This window comes from Orcinus orca, chromosome 11 (genome assembly GCF_937001465.1).
Source record: "Orcinus orca chromosome 11, mOrcOrc1.1, whole genome shotgun sequence".
In the NCBI taxonomy this organism is placed as follows: Eukaryota; Metazoa; Chordata; class Mammalia; order Artiodactyla; family Delphinidae; genus Orcinus; species Orcinus orca.
Window position 1 is genome coordinate 19,330,809 of NC_064569.1, and position 19,305 is coordinate 19,350,113.

Below are 19,305 nucleotides of genomic sequence, written 5' to 3' on the forward strand. Positions count from 1 at the left end.
AATCAAGAACCTGAGCTAATCTTGGAGAGCAAGTAGCAGAAAATAATCAGGCTTGCCAGTCACTGGGATATGGAGTCCATTGTGCTGATCCAAGCCCTGATACCCGAGGTCCCTAAGGGAAGTCTTAAGCATCTGTGTTTAGAAATGGGCAGGCAGTGTCCTCACCACTTTATACCAATAATAGGGCATTGGAACAGACTGTGTGGTGCTCTGGGGACTTGTAAGCATCCTCTGCTTCCCTCTCTCTCCAACCTCTTTTGCGTAGCTCCAATGCTCAAGTCATGCTTTCCAATCAGATGTTTAGTTTCACCAAAGGTAATGAGATGGTAGCACTGTGCCATTCTGGTATAATCTGAATAATCATGGGAGAAGAATATTCGTCTTTGAGATGTGTCTTTCATCTGAGGTCACCTGAGCAGTTACTGCAGAAGAGGGCATCAGTTTTCCTCACCTGTAAAATCAGGAGTTGGGCTGGATGAACTGGGAAGTTCCTTCCTATGCTAAAAATTATACAATTACTATATAAATTAGGTAAATATCATAAAGTCAAAAATCTGAAATAATGCACTCAAACCTTTTAAATTTAGAATTATAATAAGTACATTCTAAATCTATGAAAAGCTGAATTTATAAAATGTTATTGCAGAAAAAGGGTTTTACTTTTTTAAATACAAAATGAGATTTCTATAGAATAGATGTTGACCAAGAACATATTTACACACTGGATTACCCTTAAATTTTGTTCCAATTTACAATTTGTCAAATTATTTCATGCGGCACAAGGGAAGTTATTTTTACTGATAAAAGTTTACAACGGTGTCCTTTAAACATATTTTAAAATGAAATGAATTAAAACAGAAATTAAACAAAATTAAAAAACAAAACAGAGCTTCCCTGGAGGCACACTGGTTAGGAATCCACCTACCAATGCAAGGGACACGGGTTCAAGCCCTGGTCCTGGAAGACCCCACATGCCGTTGGAGCAGCTGAGCCTGTGCGCCACAACTACTGAGCCTGAGCTCTGGAGCCTGCAAGCCACAGCTGCTGAGGCCCACACGCCTAGAGCCCTTGCTCTACAACGGGAGAGGCCACCGCAATGAGAAGCCCACGCACCGCAGCGAGGAGTGGCCCCCACTCGCCGCAACCAGAGAAAAGCCCACGCGTAGCAACAAGACTGAACGCAGCCAAAAATTAAAAAACAAAACAAAACTCAATGTTTAGCGTGGGAAATCAGAGTCCTCAAGAATGATCGGAGGCAACGACAGAAGCAGCATAATTTCTAAATTATTTTCCAACTCTGAGACTACAGGCTCAGAGAAAAACTTTTTCAAAAGGACAACCTCTCCTCCTGTGATTTCTCTCAATACTTCTTTCATATATATACATATGTCTTTTACATAGTCATTGGTCCTTTTACTTAGTAACTATATATTAAAAAGCTATTATAGGCTAGTACTGTGCTAAGCATCAGAGAGATAATAATGGAAACCTTATGGAAATTGAGGGAGACAGACAAGTGAAAACATTCTGTAGTAAGCACTACAAGTGGAGTAAGTTTGGATTACAAGGGCCTACAAAGTTCACAAAGTAGCAAAGGAGAAACATCTAGCTCCATCTTGGATCAGTCAAGGAAAGCTTTCTAGGCAGGAGACTTTTCGACTGAAGCTGAGCCCTGGGTGACTCAGAAACCCACCAAGGAGTGGAAGCAGAAGCTGGTTGGAGGAGATCAGCATGTTTCCTGCAAAGGAACACTGTGCTCACAATTCTAGAAGTAAGAGAGAATGTGGCCCACTGTGTGAAATAGCAGGGTTTCCAGTATGGTTGGATCACCAACTACAGGGAAGGTGTGAAGAGACACTGGGTGGAAATGTATGATCTGGGTTCTTATCACCAATGTCTGATACGTGAGGGAATCAGTAGCAATTATCTGAATGAGTGAACAGTTGAAAATGCCAAAATAAGGGTAAATTTCAAGCTATACACATTTTCATTCTGTGAACCTATCGCTTCCATTGAATTGGCACTAAACGCTTAACTTAGACTTTGCTGTAGATCTAGCAAATCAAAGTTTGAAAATGTGGCTTAGTAAATACTGAGCAGACATTTGATATAATGGACAGATAAAAATAATCATAATTAGTACATCAATTGTTTCTTTATAAGTATGTATTTTTAAAGTATCGGAAAATGCTTTAAAGTCGTGCATTCTCTTAAGCATTTTAAGCACCCCCTCTGCAAGCTCATATACTACAAACTTCATTTGCATCAATTTTTTGTTGCTATTGAAGAGAGAAACTACTGCCCAACATTTGTAAAACAGCTATATATTCTAAATGGGTGAAATCAAGGTGATTCGTTTTTTACTATATTTCTGCTTTTATACATTTCCTTCTTTAACCAATATTAAGTAGACATGCATTCTAAAAGCAGACAACTTAAAGTTTGTAATTAAATTACAATGGCCAAGTTGGGTCTATACTTTCTCACAATATGCGACCTAAGGAGTGTGCACAGTGCGCAAAAAGAACTTGAAAAAAAATTGAAATACCACGGCTAAGTGAGAAACTTTCACAGATACACAAAGAAAATCCACTCCCCTTCCTTGAAATGCACTTTCATTTTTTGTTTCCGAGAAGAAAAGCAAAAGGGAAGCTTTGTTAGTTTCCTATTGCTGCTTTAACAAATTACCACAAGCTTAGTGGCTTAAAACAACACACAATTATTGTTTCATAGTTTTGGAGGTCATAAGTCCAAAAGGGGTCTCACTGGGGCTACAGTCAAGGTTTTGGCAGGGCTGCATTCCTTTCTGGAAGATCTTGGGGAGAATTTGTGTTTTTTTGCCTTTTCTAGCTTCTTGAGGCTGCCTGCATTACTCGTCTGGTGGCCCCCCATCCATGTTCACAGTCAGCAATATTGAGTCTTTCTCAGAATGCCGTCTCTCCGCCTCCTTCTTCCCCATTTAAGGAGCCTTTTGATTATGCTGGGCCAACCTAGATAATCCAGGATGCTCTCTTTATTTGAACTGATTGGCAATCTCAATTTCATCTGCAACTTTAATTCCCACTTGCTATGTCATATAACATATTTTTTATAGGTTGCAGGGATTAGCGTGTGGATATCTTGACTGGGGGGCGGTGGGGGGGTGATATTTGGCCTACCATAGAAACTATCAGAGTAAGAAAAATTTTAACCTGTAAATTAACTGTATTTTATTTTGTCCAGTAAGATTTGATTGGAACATGATGCCAGGCTTTCATGCAATCTCAGAGAATAAATAAGACAAAAATCCCTGTCTTCATGAAGTTTGCAGAGAGAAAGTACAAATCACATGTACAAAGTAAAAATCTTTTGGGACAAGGACCTTTCATCACTTTAAGTACTCATTAAGTTAAAAAATAATGTTATTTACCAACGTCAATCAAATTAATTTAATAATGTAGCAATAATAACAATTATATTTCATTGCATGACTCATAATACACTATTAAAAGAACAAAATATATCTTTCATCAATTGGGTGACTCATAAGTCCATAGAGAAAGTAAAAAAATTTAGTCAATCAACTGACTGGGCTACATGATTCTAAACAACTGATTTGAATGATCTGTTATTTCATCAACATGAATGATTTTTTTTCATTGAAATGACAGACCATTATAGTATCAAGTAGGGGTGTACCAGATTTACAAAGTATCAATGAATGCCTTCCTTTAATGGTCTAGGAAAGAAAAGAAATAGTTTGGGGATCATAATTACCATCTATGATCCTTCAAAGACTTGTGTTACAAACTTTATCAAGTTAGCAAAGCTTTTTCTTTATACTCCATTCTCCTCCAGGGGAAAAAAAAAAGCTTAAAATTCTACTTTAAGTTTCTCTTCTTTTTGTGCTAATCAAAAACTCACCTAAAAAAATTATTCCTTGACTCTCTGTGAGAAAAAAAATTATTTATTTTCTTTTCTCAACTACAAATGTCCTAGAGTTCAGTTAATTAACAGACTTAACAGATTAACTTGTTATTACAGTTAATAAGGCTAACTTTAGTATTGATTTAGCATGCTATTGAGTGACTACTAAGTGTTAGTACTATTCTAGAAGGTGTGGATATAGTAGAAAATGAGACAGACAAGGGGAGACCAAAAAATCCATAAATAAACCAGAGAAAAAGACCAAATGGTGATAACTGCTATGCAGAAAATTCAAATGAATGATGTGATCTAGAGTGAACTGGTGTCCAGATTGTGTGGTCAGAGGTGCGTCTCTCAAAGAATGACATTTAATCTGAGATCAAAATAACAAGGAGAAGGCAACCACGCATAGATTGGTAGAAGTACACGCCAGTGGTCCAGTGGGAGCACTGATGGAAGTAAGCATTAATGCAAACTTGTAATGTTTGAGATACAGAAGACCAGTGGAGCTGGAACATAATAGGCTAGTAGGCTAGAAGGACAATAATACAAAACGGTCTTAGAGAGGCAGCCACAACCACATCATAGAGGATTCTGAATGCCACGGTAAAACAGATGACAGGAATTCATTGAAAGGCTTAAAGCAAGAAGAGGAAATTATATGATATACGGTATAAAAAGATTATCCTGGCTGCTACGTGAAAGGATAACCAATTGTAAGGGGGTAAAACGGGAAGTAGAAAAACAAATCAAGATTTTATTACAGTAATCCAAGTGAGAGGTGATGGTAATTCGATTAAAATAATGTAGAAGACATGAGAAAAAAATGACTGGCTTTGTGTTATCTTTTGGGGGTAGTACAAAAGATTTGGTGACTGACTGGATCTGGAAGAGATAAAGATAAGAATCAAAAATAACTCACAGGTTTTTGAGTTGAGAAAGTGGTTGGAAGATCATGCTATTTACAGTGATAGAGAAGAGGAGGTTTGTGGTGAAAATGAAGAATTCTATTTTGCCTAGGTTATATTTGAGATCCTTACCAGACATCTGGGTAGGGATGTCAAGTAATCAGTTGAATATATAAATATAGGAATTCCAGGAAGAGATCTGGACTGACAATAAAAATTTTAAGGTCATCAGACTATTGATGGATTTCGGTATACAAGACTGCATTAGGCCACCTAGGAAGAGTAAATAGGTAGAGAAGAGAGCTTGAGACATAGAAAAGGTGTGTGAGGACTGAAGGAAATTAATGTCTATTGCATTCAGTATTTTGGATTACCTTCTTTGGATCATGGGAGATATATGTGTGTAAGGTCAAGCATAAGAATTTGAGAGTTATGTGGGAGAGAGGTATAGGAAGGTCCCAGTTAAGGGAGAAGACCAAAAATTAGCAAGCACTAATAATGGGATTATATGATTTCCTTCAGAAGTGCTTAACAGGTAGAGAAACAGAAAATGTTGTTTAAACCAAAGTGGATGTAGTAAAAGAGGGAAGTGGGACTTTGACGCTCTCATAAGAGTAAAAGAAGTGATACCCAAATGGGTCTGGAATCAACAGGGAATTAAGTGAAGTTGAAGGAACTGATAGGTAAAGAAAAAGAGAAGACTCAAAGTACTAAAATTTCGTTAAGACTGAAGACAAGTCTAAGTGGAGCTCACACAGAATACAGTGTGAACAGTGTTTCCTGGAGTCATCCTACGTGGCGCCCTTAGAGGAGAGCTGGAGAAATAGAAGATTGCAGTTAGTTTTGAATAGGAAGTTATGATTTCAGCTGTGGGACATTTCTGAGTGATGATAAGAAACAGAGATTGGTCATGTGAATAAATGACCTTACAGATTGTTTGTAAGATTGACTGAGTGTAGAATGTTGAACAGACAGTCCATGAACGCTAAAGTCATCTAAGAAAGAGGCATGAAAACTGTCACAATAGATGACATTAAAAAATCAGCAGGGCTTAACTTTAGAAAGAGAAGACACTGATATACAAAGAAAAACTTATTTAAATAAACATTATTCAGATTTAAAAGTATATGAAGAGATAGTGTCATTATGAACCATAATACAGTTCTAGGGGGGAAAAAGAAGAAAAGAGAGCGAAATACAGGGAGGGAGGGAGGGAAAAGGGAATAAAAAGAAAGTAAGGAAGATAGGTTTTGACAAATCAGGACCAAAAGACTGTGCTACAGGTTATGGCATCTATCCCATTAATTGCATTATCCTCTTAAACTGTCTCTGTCTTGTTCCCATCTGGTCCATCTTTATAAGACTTCACAAGAGAGCTTTTCAAAATGCAAAATGGATCACAGCACTCACCTCCCTAAACCCTTCAATAGCTTCCTATTATCCACAGAATAATATCCAAGCTCCTTAGTGTGGCAACCAAGGACCTTGATGATCTGATCATTGCCTATTCCTCCAGACACATTTCCACCACATTCCCCATAATTCCCTTGCAATACAGTTATTTTCCTTCCATACCAATACCATGCCACTTCTCACATCTGTGTTATGCTCAGGCTACTCTCTTTAACTGTGATGTTCTTTGAAAACTACATCACATTCTCTGTAACACCTTCCCTATTCTCCACCTTTCCCATTGTCCATTTCCTGACAGCTCTATGCCAAAAGAGAACCATCACCCGATTACTGCCTAGACACTTCTGTATCTTCTACATGCTTCTATTATTCCATACATTCCCCTGTATTCTTTGTTAGCAAGGTCTCTAAGCTTCTCAAGGGCACAGACATTGTCTATTTCTTTAGGACCTAGCAAAATACCTATTACATAAGAGGTGCTCAATAGTTTGCTGAATAGATGTTATCTAATAGAAGATGGAAGGCTTGATAGAGAATTAATGAAAGATGCTACATACATAAGGTAGAAGGTTTGAATAGCAATCAGACAAGGCTAGAACATTTTTTACCTTTCTCTATGATACCGTTAGACTTAAATTTAACTGTTTATATAGGTGAATGTTCTTATCCAAAACCCCAGAGGCCAAATAAGCTTCAGAATACTGAAAAGATTGGATTAGAGAAACATAATATGGTGTATATACCATATATTACATAGAACTACCAATGAGGTCTAGGGCAATATTCCATAATCAAATACGTTGATATTTCTGCCATGACATATAAACAGCCACACTAAATAACCAGCCTCTTGTCAGGTCCATTTAGGTTTTCCTCTAAATGAATTACCAAAAATCGTGTGATACATTTCCAACATTCCAATTACAAAATGACTTGGGAATTCCCTGGCCGTCCAGTGGTTCGGACTGGGCACTTTCACTGCCGGGCCCAGGTTCAATCCCTGGTCAGGGGACTAAGATCCTGCAAGCCACGCAGCACAGTCAAGAAAAAAAAAAAATTACATCTATGACTTACAAAAAAATTTCAGAACTGTAAATAAGTTATTGTAAATCTGTACTAAAATAACTATTTTGGAGAAACTAAGCAATTCTTAGTCAATATTGTCACAGGAAGTTACTACTGTAACTACTTCAGTTTCCTTCATTTGTTAATAAAATAATGTATTAACATAATGGATCAAATGCAGTAACCAGGTAAATGAATATAGGACGTATTTTTTTAACTTTTTGTATAATTATGTAGGTTGAGTACTTAAAAGAATAGAACACAAATAATATAGACCTAATCATTACAGTCTAAGAAAAGACTTCCTGGACTGATCCATAACTCTCTGGTAACACTTTAGACTGGCTTCAAGACCATCTTGTCAATAATTCCCAGTGTCACTTGTTAGAATGTCTTTGGCACTTTAAAGACAGTGGCAATATAAAACTTATTTTCTACTGTGAAGCTTTCCAAAAATCCTATTTCTTGCACACAAATAATGCTATCAACCTTCAACATCATCAACAGCAAAAACAAAAGTAGTAAATTTGCAGTTCTAGGAAATCCTGATTAGTGTGGGTCGAAGCTTATTAAAGAAGAAAATTCCTTCTTTAATAAGTTTCCTTAAAATCTGTATCTCAATAGCTTCCAAATATTTTCTGAAGAGTGTTGATATTGATCTGGCAATACCTATAATTTTAGTTAACGATGAGACATTTTAAAAAGCTAGATTGTTCTCTTTATTGTCCTCAGGTAGAATACTACTTCAGAAAATTTGCAGAAACTTATGTGCCGCAAAAAAAAAGATTCTTTCCCTAATTGATTTATTAACTTGAACATACTTATTGGCATTGTTTCAAAGTGAAATTGTATAAATAAAGTATTTAAAAGATTTAATATTCCATTTGCAAAGCAGCCATCAATAACAATTTCTTTTATAATATGAATTATTAAAATAATAAGTCACTCAGAAGTTTAATATATTTTCTTTATTTCCACAAATGCATCTTATTTTCAGAAAAAAATTTTCCATGAGTTCTCTCTCACTGTCGAATAATCACTGACTGTCAAGAAACAATTGTCTTTAGGACTCTTAAGAATGCAGGTATGGACAATCATTTAAACATACACTTTTTTTCATAATTTCTTCTTTGAGGTCCATATTACACAACATAGTAACATTTAGAGCCAAAAGAGAAAGGAAACTTTCCTTTCATTATATAACAAGTTCCTCAAAGCCAACATGAACTTTCTGCAGTTCTACTGAAAATGTGGTTCGATAGCTCTAAGTCACAACCTTAAAAGCCTGCATGACAAGAGACACCTCCATGCTGGTATCACTTCTACTGAACCACTCTGCACAGGAGGACGTGGAAGAAAGAAGAGTGATAACAAAATGATGATAACCTTTTACTTCTCATTCTGCTCATCTCTTACCTTCCTTATCAATGGGCATACTGAAAATTAATCCCACTGGGGGGATTGGGGTACTTCCACAAAGAGTTATTCCATTCCTGTGTTGGACACTGAATCCTCAGAATTTGTGATAATCCACTCTCTGGGTCCATAGGTTAGATATCACAGCCAATTTTGAATTAAAACACCCCATAAGTCACTTCACATTTACTGATGCTATTCAAAACAATAAATATATGATCAATGAAATACTGAATTTCAGTTTCAACAATCTGACTTCACAGTGACACCGATTTCAAATCACTTCCTTTTAAATACAAGCCATATAAAAGAATAGAACATCGGTATATCAGAGTATTGAAACAAACAAAAAAAAACCAGAACAAAGGAAACCCATATAGACAATTTAGTATCTGACTTTAATCTAGTTTAAGAATGCACAAGTAGATTTAGTCCCCAGACACAATGTTTACTTTTACAGTTGGAGCAGCAAAGCAAGTAAATGCTGTCAAATCAGACAAGACTCCAAATTGTCATCATGACAACTTCATCTCAGGCTGTCAACATGCCACACATTTCTCCAGATACCTCTGTGGTACAGACTCAGTAACCTTTCCATTTACAGCCCCCCACCTACTCCCCATTGTCCCAAAGCCACAAGGGATCCAAAATGAGAAAGACTTTTTCCAGGAATCTTTTGGTTAAAAACATTCTTTTAAGTTGAACTAAAGAACAGTGAGAGAAAATTAAAGAAGCCATGGACATAAAAGAGTATTTCTACAAAGATAAAGCATAAGGAATGAATCTAAAATGAATGAGTAAAGACACAGGGGAATAATGAAATAGGGGAGATAGTACAGGGAAGGAATTTTAGTGAAAAATGAAGAATAGCAATAATGAAGTAAGAGGACTTATTACTTGAATTTTCCTTATATGAAAAATCTTCTCAAACAATTCTTTTAAATTTTAGAGAACAGTAATAAATTAGCCTTTTGCCATTTAAATTTGACTAAATAATCTGAATCCCTCCTACAAAAAAGATGTATGAATGTGTGCTGTGGATAGACAGATTGATTGATTGATTGATAGATACAAAAATAGATATAAACATAGATACCTATGTCTCTGTCTGTATTTATATCTAAATATATGGATTTATTTTCTCTAAATTATTCCCATATTCAAGATTATACTACCAATCTGTTTTCTCTGCAGTTCTGCTCTAACTTCTTATTGTCTGTACTCATTCTTCCAGGAGAGAAAACTTAAAGGTGAGCATGGCATGTTGAGAGGCAGAGGGGAGGGGAATTGCTGGAGGAAGGAGAGAGGAAATCTCTAAATTAAAGAAATGAGATTTCTTTCTTCATAGGCTAATACAGGCACATTTATGGTCACTAGATGAGATTCAGTAGCTAATTTTCCAAACCTTCATAGATATATATGGAAAAGTTGGAATAAGCATTTTTGTGCCAGCGGTCTAATATAAGAAAACAAGCTCTTATTGTACACATCTCTGTAGATGCAAGGACAAAATGTCTAGAACAATTGGACAACAAAGTGAGATAAACCCAGACAGTATAAAAATATATTACCTACAGTATGTCCAGAGTCACTCTTTGTGAAGGATAATTATGGTTTGACCCAAGATCTGTCAAGTATATTTTCTTCCAAGAAGTCCCTGGTGCTTCCAAGCACAGTCCCTGCTGGGGATACATTATAGGCTCCAAATTGAACAGAATGTTAAAAACTAACTAGATTTGTGAGAGTCTTTTCTTGGCAAATTTGATAACAATTAGTGTCTATTAAGTTTTTATTAGCCCCAGAGTAAATGAAACAGAGGACATGATATTTAAATATACACACTGACATTTAGCAAGAAAGATTATGAATATAAATACTGATGGTAAAATAAATGCTTAAGAGAGAGAAAGATTGAAATTAACTTGTCATTACTCCTTATTTGCCCAACTGAAGCAACTCAGACTGAACTTTGATATATATATATATATATATATATATTCTAAGAAATCCAACGGTGGACACTTTACCTCTTTTTTTTTTTTTTTTTAAATATTTATTTATTTACTTTTGGCTGTGTTGGGTCTTTGTTGCTGCATGCAGGCTTTCTCTAGTTGCGGCGAGCGGGGTCTACTCTTTATTGCGGTGCACAGGCTTCTCATTGACGTGAGTTCTCTTGTTGCGGAGCACGGGCTCTAGGTGCACGGCTTCAGTGGTTGTGGCATGCGGGCTCAGTAGTTGTGGCTCGCAGGCTCTAAGAGCGCAGGCTCAGTAGTGTGGCGCACGGGCTTAGTTGCTCCGTGGCATGTGGGATCTTCCCGGACCAGGGCTCGAACCCGTGTCCCCTGTATTGGCAGGCGGATTCTTGACCACTGCGCCACCAGGGAAGCCCTACCTCTTTTTTTTAAACATCTTTATTGGAGTATAATTGCTTTACAATGGTGTGTTAGTTTCTGCTTTATAACAAAATGAATCAGTTATACATATACATATGTCCCCATCTCTCTTCCGTCTTGCGTCTCCCTCCCTCCCACCCTCCCTATCCCACCCCTCTAGGTGGTCACAAAGCATGGAGCTGATCTCCCTGTGCTATGCGGCTGCTTCCCACTAGCTATCTATTTAACGTTCCATAGTGTATATATGTCCATGCCACTCTCTCACTTTGTCCCAGCTTACCCTTCCCCCTTCCCATATCCTCAAGTCCATTCTCTAGTAGGTCTGTGTCTTTATTCCCATCTTGTCCCTAGGTTCTCCATGAGCATTTTTTTTTTTTTTAGGTTCCATATATATTTGTTAGCATATGGTATTTGTTTTTCTCTTTCTCACTTACTTCACTCTGTATGACAGACCCTAGGTCCATCCACCTCACAACAAATAACTCCATTTCATTTCATTTTATTGCTGAGTAATATTCCATTGTATATATGTGCCACATCTTCTTTATCCATTCATATGTCGATGGACCCCTAGGTTGCTTCCATGTCCTGGCTATTATGAATAGAGCTGCAATGAACATTTTGGTACATGACTATTTTTGAATTATGGTTTTCTCAGGGTATATGCCCAATAGTGGGAATGCTGGGTCGTACGGTAGCTCTATTTTTAGTTTTTAAGGAACCTCCATACTGTTCTCCAAAGTGGCTGTATCAATTTACATTCCAACCAGCAGTGCAAGAGCGTTCCCTTTTCTCCACACCCTCTCCAGCATTTATTGTTTGTAGATTTTTTGATGATGGACATTCTGACCAGTGTGAGATGATATTGCATTGTACTCTTGATTTCCATTTCTCTAATGATTAACGATGTTGAGCATTCTTTCATGTGTTTGTTGGCAATCTGCATATCTCCTTTGGAGAAATGTCTATTCAGGTCTTCTGTCCAGTTTTGGATTGGGTGGTTTGTTTGATATTGAGCAGCATGAGCTGCTTGTAAATTTTGGAGATTAATCCTTTGTCAGCTGCTTCATTTGCAAACATTTTCTCCCATTATGAGGGTTCTCTTTTCGTCTTGATTATGGTTTCCTTTGCTGTGCAAAAGCTTTTAAGTTTCATTAGGTCCCATTTGTTTATTTTTGTTTTTATTTCCATTTCTCTAGATGGTGGGTCAAAAAGGATCTTGCTGTGATTTACGTCATAGAGTGTTCTGCCTATCATTTCCTCTAAGAGTTTGATAGTGTCTGGCCTTACATTTAGGTCTTTAATCCATTTTGAGTTTATTTTTTGTGTATGGTGTTAGGGAGTATTCTAATTTCATTCTTTCACATGTAGCTGTCCAATTTTCCCAGCACCACTTATTGAAGAGGCTGTCTTTACTCCATTGTATATTCTTTCCTCCTTTATTTATTTGCTTATTTATTTTGCGGTACACGGGCCTCTCACTGTTGTGGCCTCTCCCGTTGCAGAGCACAGGCTCGGGACGCGCAGGCTCAGTGGCCATGGCTCACAGGCCCAGCCGCTCCGTGGCATGTGGGATCTTCCCAGACCAGGGCATGAACCCGTATCCCCTGCATCGGCAGGCAGACTCTCAACCACTGCGCCACAAGGGAAGCCCTCTTTCCTCCTTTATCAAAGATAAGGTAACCATATGTGAGTGGGTTTATCTCTGGGTTTTCTTTCCTGTTCCACTGATCTATATTTCTGTTTTTTGTGCCAGTACCATACTGTCTTGATTACTGTAGCTTTGCAGTATAGTCTGAAGTCAGGGAGACTGATTCATCCAGCTCCATTTTTCTTTCTCAGGATTGCTTTGGCTATTCGGGGTATTTTGTGTTTCCATACAAATTGTGAAGTTTTTTGCTCTAGTTCTGTGAAAAATGCCAGTAGTAGTTTGATAGGGCTTGCATTGAATCTGCAGATTGCTTTGCGTAGCACAGTCATTTTCACAATGTTGATACTACCAATACAAGAACATGGTATATCTCTCCATCTATTTGTATCATCCTTAATTTCTTTCATCAGTGTCATACTTTTCTGCATACAGGTCTTTTGTCTCCATAGGTAGGTTTATTCCTAGGAATTTTATTCATTTTGTTGCAATGGTAAATGGGAGTGTTTTCTTAATTTCACTTTCAGATTTTTCATCATTAGTGTATAGCAATGCAAGAGATTTCTGTGCATTAATTTTGTATCCTGCTACTTTACCAAATTCATTGATTAGCTCTAGTAGTTTTCTGGCAGCGTCTTTAGGATTCTCTATGTTTAGTATCATGTCATCTGCAAACAATGACAGCTTTACTTCTTCTTTTCTGATTTGGATTCCTTTTATTTCTTTTTCTTCTCTGACTGCTATGGCTAAAACTTCCAAAACTATGTTGAATAACAGTGGTGAGAGTGGGCAACCTTGTCTTGTTCCTGATCTTAGTGGAAATGCTTTCAGTTTTTCACCATTGAGGACGATGTTGGCTGTGGGTTTGTCATATATGGCCTTTATTATGTTGAGGAAAGTTCCCTCTATCCCTACTTTCTGCAGGGTTTTTATCATAAATGGGTGTTGAATTTTGTCAAAAGCTTTCTCTGCATCTATTGAGATGATCATAAGGTTTTTTGCCTTCAATTTGTTAATATGGTGAATCACATTGATTGATTTGCATATATTGAAGAATCCTTGCACTCCTGGGATAAATCCCACTTGATTATGGTGTATGAGCCTTTTGATATGCTGTTGGATTCTGTTTGCTAGTATTTTGTTGAGGATTTTTGCATCCATGTTCATTAGTGATATTGGCCTGTAGTTTTCTTTCTTTGTGACATCTTTGTCTGGTTTTGGTATCAGGGTGATGGTGGCCTCATAGAATGAGTTTGGGAGTGTTCCTCCCTCTGCTATATTTTGGAAGAGTTTGAGAAGCATAGGTGTTAGGTCTTCTCTGAATGTTTGATAGAACTTGCCTGTGGAGCCATCTAGTTCTGGGCTTTTGTTTGCTGGAAGATTTTTCATCACAGTTTCAATTTCAGTGCTTGTGGTTGGTCTGTTCATATTTTCTATTTCTTCCTGGTTCAGCCTCGGAAGGTTGTGCATTTCTAAGAATTTGTCCATTTCTTCCAGGTTGTCCATTTTATTGGCATATAGTTGCTTGTAGTAATCTCTCATGATCCTTTGTATTTCTGCAGTGTCAGTTGTTACTTCTCCTTTTTCATTTCTAATTCTATTGATTTGAGTCTTCTCCCTTTTTTTCTTGATGAGTCTGGCTAATGGTTTATCAATTTTGTTTATCTTCTCAAAGAACAAGCTTTTCAGTTTTTTTGATCTTCGCTATTGTTTCCTTCGTTTCTTTTTCATTTATTTCTGATCTGATCTTTATGATTTCTTTCCTTCTGCTAACTTTGGGGTTTTTTTGTTCTTCTTTCTGTAATTGCTTTAGGTGTAAGGTTAGGTTGTTTATTTGAGATGTTCCTTGTTTCTTAAGGTAGGATTGTATTGCTATAAACTTCCCTCTTAGAACTGATTTTTCTGCCTCCCATAGGTTTTGGGTTGTCGTGTTTTCATTGTCATTTGTTTCTAGGTATTTTTTGATTACCTCTGATTTCTTCAGTGATATCTTGGTTATTAAGTAGTGTATTGTTTAGCCTCCATGTGTTTGTATTTTTTACAGATTTTTTCATGTGATTGATATTGAGTCTCATAGTGTTCTGGTCCAAAAATATACTTGATACGAGTTCAATTTTCTTAAAATTACCAATGCTTGATTTGTGACCCAAGATATGATCTATCCTAGAGAATGTTCCATGAGCACTTGAGAAGTATGTGTATTCTGTTGTTTTTGGATGGAATGTCCTATAAATATCAATTAAGTCCATCTTGTTTAATGTATCATTTAAGGCTTGTGTTTCCTTATTTACTTTCATTTTGGATGATCTGTCCACTGGTGAAAGTGGGGTGGTAAAGTCCCTACTATGATTGTGTTACTGTCGATTTCCCCTTTTATGGCTGTTAGTATTTGCCTTATGTTTTGAGGTGCTCCTATGTTGGGTGCACAAATATTTACAGTTGTTATATCTTCTTGGATTGATCCCTTGATCATCGTGTAGTGTTCTTTGTGTCCTGTAATAGTCTTTGTTTTAAAGTCTATTTTGTCTGAGAACTGCTACTCCAGCTTTCTTTTGATTTCCATTTGCATGGAATATCTTTTTCCATCCCCTCACTTTCAGTCTGTATTTGTCCCTAGGTCTGAATTGGGTCTCTTGTAGACAGCATATATACGGGTCTTGTTTTTGTATCCATTCAGCCAGTCTATGTCTTTTGATTGGAGCATTTAATCCTTTTACATTTAAGGTAATTATCGATATGTAGGTTCCTATTACCATTTTCTTAATTGTTTTGGATTTGTTATTGTAGGTCTTTTCCTTCTCTTGTGTTTCCTGACTAGAGAAGTTCCTTCAGCATTTGATGTAAAGCTGGTTTGGTGGTGCTGAATTCTCTTTGCTTTTGCTTGTCTGTAAAGGTTTTAATTTCTCCATCAAATCTGAATGAGATCCTTGCTGGGTAGAGTAATTTTGGTTGTAGCTTTTTCTCCTTCATCACTTTAAATATGTCCTGCCACTCCCTTTTGGCTTGCAGAGTTTCTGCTGAGAGATCAGCTGTTAACCTTATGGGGATTCCCTTGTGGGTTATTTGTTGTTTTTTCCTTGCTGCTTTTAATATTTTTTCCTTGTATTTAATTTTTGATAGTTTGATCAATATGTGTCTTGCCTTGTTTCTCCTTGGATTTATCCTGTATGGGACTCTCTGTGCTTCCTGGACTTGATTAACTAATTCCTTTCCCATATTAGGGAAGTTTTCAAATATAATCTCTTCAAATATTTTCTCAGCCCCTTTTTTTTCCTCTTCTTCTTCTGGGACCCCTATAATTCGAATGTTGGTGCATTTAATGTTGTCCCAGAGTTTCTGAGACTGTCCTCAATTCTTTTCATTCTTTTTTCTTTATTCTGCTCTGCAGTAGTTATTTCCACCATTTTATCTTCCAGGTCACTTATCTATTCTTCTGCCTCGGTTATTCTGCTATTGATCCCTTGTAGAGAATTTTTTATTTCATTTATTGTGTTGTTCATCACTGTTTGTTTGCTCTTTAGTTCTTCTAGGTCCTTGTTAAACGTTTCTTGTATTTTCTCCATTCTATTTCCAAGATTTTGGATCATCTTTACTGTCATTATTCTGAATTCTTTTTCAGGTAGACTGCCTATTTCCTCTTCATTTGTTAGGTCTGGTGGGTTTTTGCATTGCTCCTTCATCTGCTGTGTGTTTCTCTGTCTTCTCATTTTGCTTAACTTACTGTGTTTGGGGTCTCCTTTTCACAGGCTGCAGGTTTGTAGTTCCCGCTGTTTCTGGTGTCTGTCCCCAGTGGCTAAGGTTGGTTCAGTGGGTTGTGTAGGCTTCCTGGTGGAGGGGACTAGTGCCTGTGTTCTGGTGGATGAGGCTGGATCTTATCTTTCTGGTGGGCGGGTCCACGTCCGGTGGTGTGTTTTGGGGTGTCTGTGGCCTTATTATGATTCTCGGCAGCCTCTGTGCTAATGGATGTGGTCGTGCTCCTGTCTTACTAGTTGTTTGGCATAGGGTGTCCAGCACTGTAGCTTGCTGGTCGTTGAGTGGAGCTGGGTCTTCATGTTGAGATGGAGATCTCTAGGAGATTTTCGCCATTTGATATTACGTGGAGCTGGGAGGTCTCTTGTGGACGAGTGTCCTGAACTTGGCTCTCCCACCTCAGAGGCAGAGCCCTGACACCTGGCTGGAGCATCAAGAGCCTGTCATCCACACGGCTCAGAATAAAAGGGAGAAAAAAAAAGAAAGAAAGAAAGAAGCAGATAAAATAAAATAATATAAAGTAAAATAAAATAAAGTTATTAAAATAAAAAATAATTATTCAGAAAATTCTTTTAAGTAATAAACAAAAAAAAAAAGAAAGAAAGAAGAGCCAAACCAAAAAACCAATCCACCAATGATAACAAGTGCTAAAAACTATCCTAAAAAAAAACACAACAAAAAAAACGGACAGACAGAACCCTAGGACAAATGGTAAAAGCAAAGCTAGACGACAAAATCACACACAGAAGCATACACATACGCAATTAAAAAAAAGAAAAAAGGGAAAAAAATATATATATATCGTTGCTGCCAACGTCCACCTCCTCAATTTGGGATGATTCGTTGTCTATTCAGGTATTCCACAGATGCAGGGTACATCAAGTTGATTGTGGAGATTTAATCCACCACTCCTGAGGCTGCTGGGAGAGATCTCCCTTTCTCTTCTTTGTTCACACAGCTTCCAGGGTTCAGCTTTGGATTTGGACCTGCCTCTGCATGTAGGTCGCCTGAGGGCATCTGTTCTTCGCTCCGACAGGACAGGGTTAAAGGAGCAGCTGATTCGGGGGCTCTGGCTCACTCAGGCTGGGGGGAGGGAGGGGTACAGATGCGGGGCGAGCCTGCGGCGGCAGAGGCCACCGGGACGTTGCGCCAGCCTGAGGCACACAGTGCGTTCTCCCAGTATAGTTGTCCCTGGATTACGGGACCCTGGCAGTGGCGGGCTGCACAGGCTCCTGGGAGGGGAGGTGTGGACAGTGACCTGGGGTTGCATACTGGCTTCTTGGTGGCGGCAGCAGCAGCCTTAGTGTCTCATGCCCGTCTCTGGGTTCCGCGCTTTTAGCCGCGACTCGCGCCTGTCTCTGGAGCTCCTTTAAGCTGCGCTCTGAATCCCCTCTCTTCGCGCACCAGGAAACAAAGAGGCAAGAAAAAGTCTCTTGTCTCTTTGGCAGCTCCAGACTTTTCCCCGGACTCCCTCCCGGCTAGCCGTGGTGCACTAACCCCTTCAGGCTGTGCTCACGCTGCCTACCCCAGTCCTCTCCCTGGGATCTGACCTCTGAAGCCCAAGCGTCAGCTCGCAGCCCCGCCCTCCCGGCAGCTGAGCAGACAAGCCTTTCGGGCTGGTGAGTGCCGGTCGGCACCGATCCTCTGTGTGGGAATCTCTCCGCTTTGCCCTCTGCACACCTGTTGCTGCGCTCTCCTCCGCGGCTTCGAAGCTCCCCCCTCCGCCACCCATAGTCTCCGCCCGCAAAGGGGCTTCTAGTGTGTGGAAACCTTTCTTCCTTCACAGCTCCCTCCCACTGGTGCAGGTCCCGTCCCTATTTTTTGTCTCTGTTTTTTCTTTTGCCCTACCCAGGTACGTGGAGAGTTTCTTGCCTTTTGGGAGGTCTGAGGTCTTCTGCCAGCGTTCAGTAGGTGTTCTGCAGGAGTTGTTCCACGTGTAGATGTATTTCTGATGTATCTGTGGGGAGGAAGGTGATCTCCACGTCTTACTCTTCTGCCATCTTGAAGCTCCTCTGACAATTTACCTCTTAAAAATCTCTATTCCAAATGCATCTCTCCACCGAGCTCCAGGTACCATGACAACTTGTTTGGAACAATATAATAGTGTACCAGTTTGTCTATTCTTATCTAATGATGCTCCCCACCTTCCTTGATTATCCACAGACAACCAGAATTATTTTATTTATTTATTTATTTTTGGCTGTGTTGGGTCTTCGTTGCTCTGCGTGGGCTTTATCTAGTTGCGGTGTGCGGGCTTCTCATTGTCATGGCTTCTCTTATTGCAGAGTACGGGCTCTAGGCGCACAGGCTTGTGGCACGTGGGCTGTGGCACGTGGGCTCAGTAGTTGTGGCTTGCGGGCTGTAGAGCGCAGGCTCAGTAGTTGTGGTGCACAGGCTTAACTGCTCCACGGCATGTGGGATCTTCCCAGGCCAGTGCTCGAACCCATGTCCCTTGCATTGGCAGGCAGATTCTTAACCACTGTGCCACCAGGGAAGCCCCAGAATTATTTTTTAAAAGTGAATCTGACCATGTCACCCAGTAACACATACACCATATTGTTGGATGGAAGGCTACAAGGCAAAGCATGGTCTTCCCCCCAACCTCTCCAGTCAGATTTGTACCTTGCTGTCTTTTATTCTCTACAACAGTCACAAGAGTCTTCATTTAGGCTTCTGAATTTACCATACTCCTCCTGCCATGGGGTTTTTGCAAATATTGTCTCCTCTATCTGGAAAGATCTTCCTGCCCTCTCATTGCTTCATTAACTCCTTGAAGGTTTCAAATATCATTCCCCAGAGAAGCCTT

At 38.8% G+C, this 19,305-nt stretch overlaps 1 protein-coding gene across 6 annotated transcripts in view; it reads right to left on the reverse strand.

The window, feature by feature from the left end:
* SOX5 (SRY-box transcription factor 5) overlaps positions 1-19,305 on the reverse strand; it is a 992,020-nt gene that overhangs the window by 427,066 nt on the left and 545,649 nt on the right. The window lies entirely within an intron of this gene.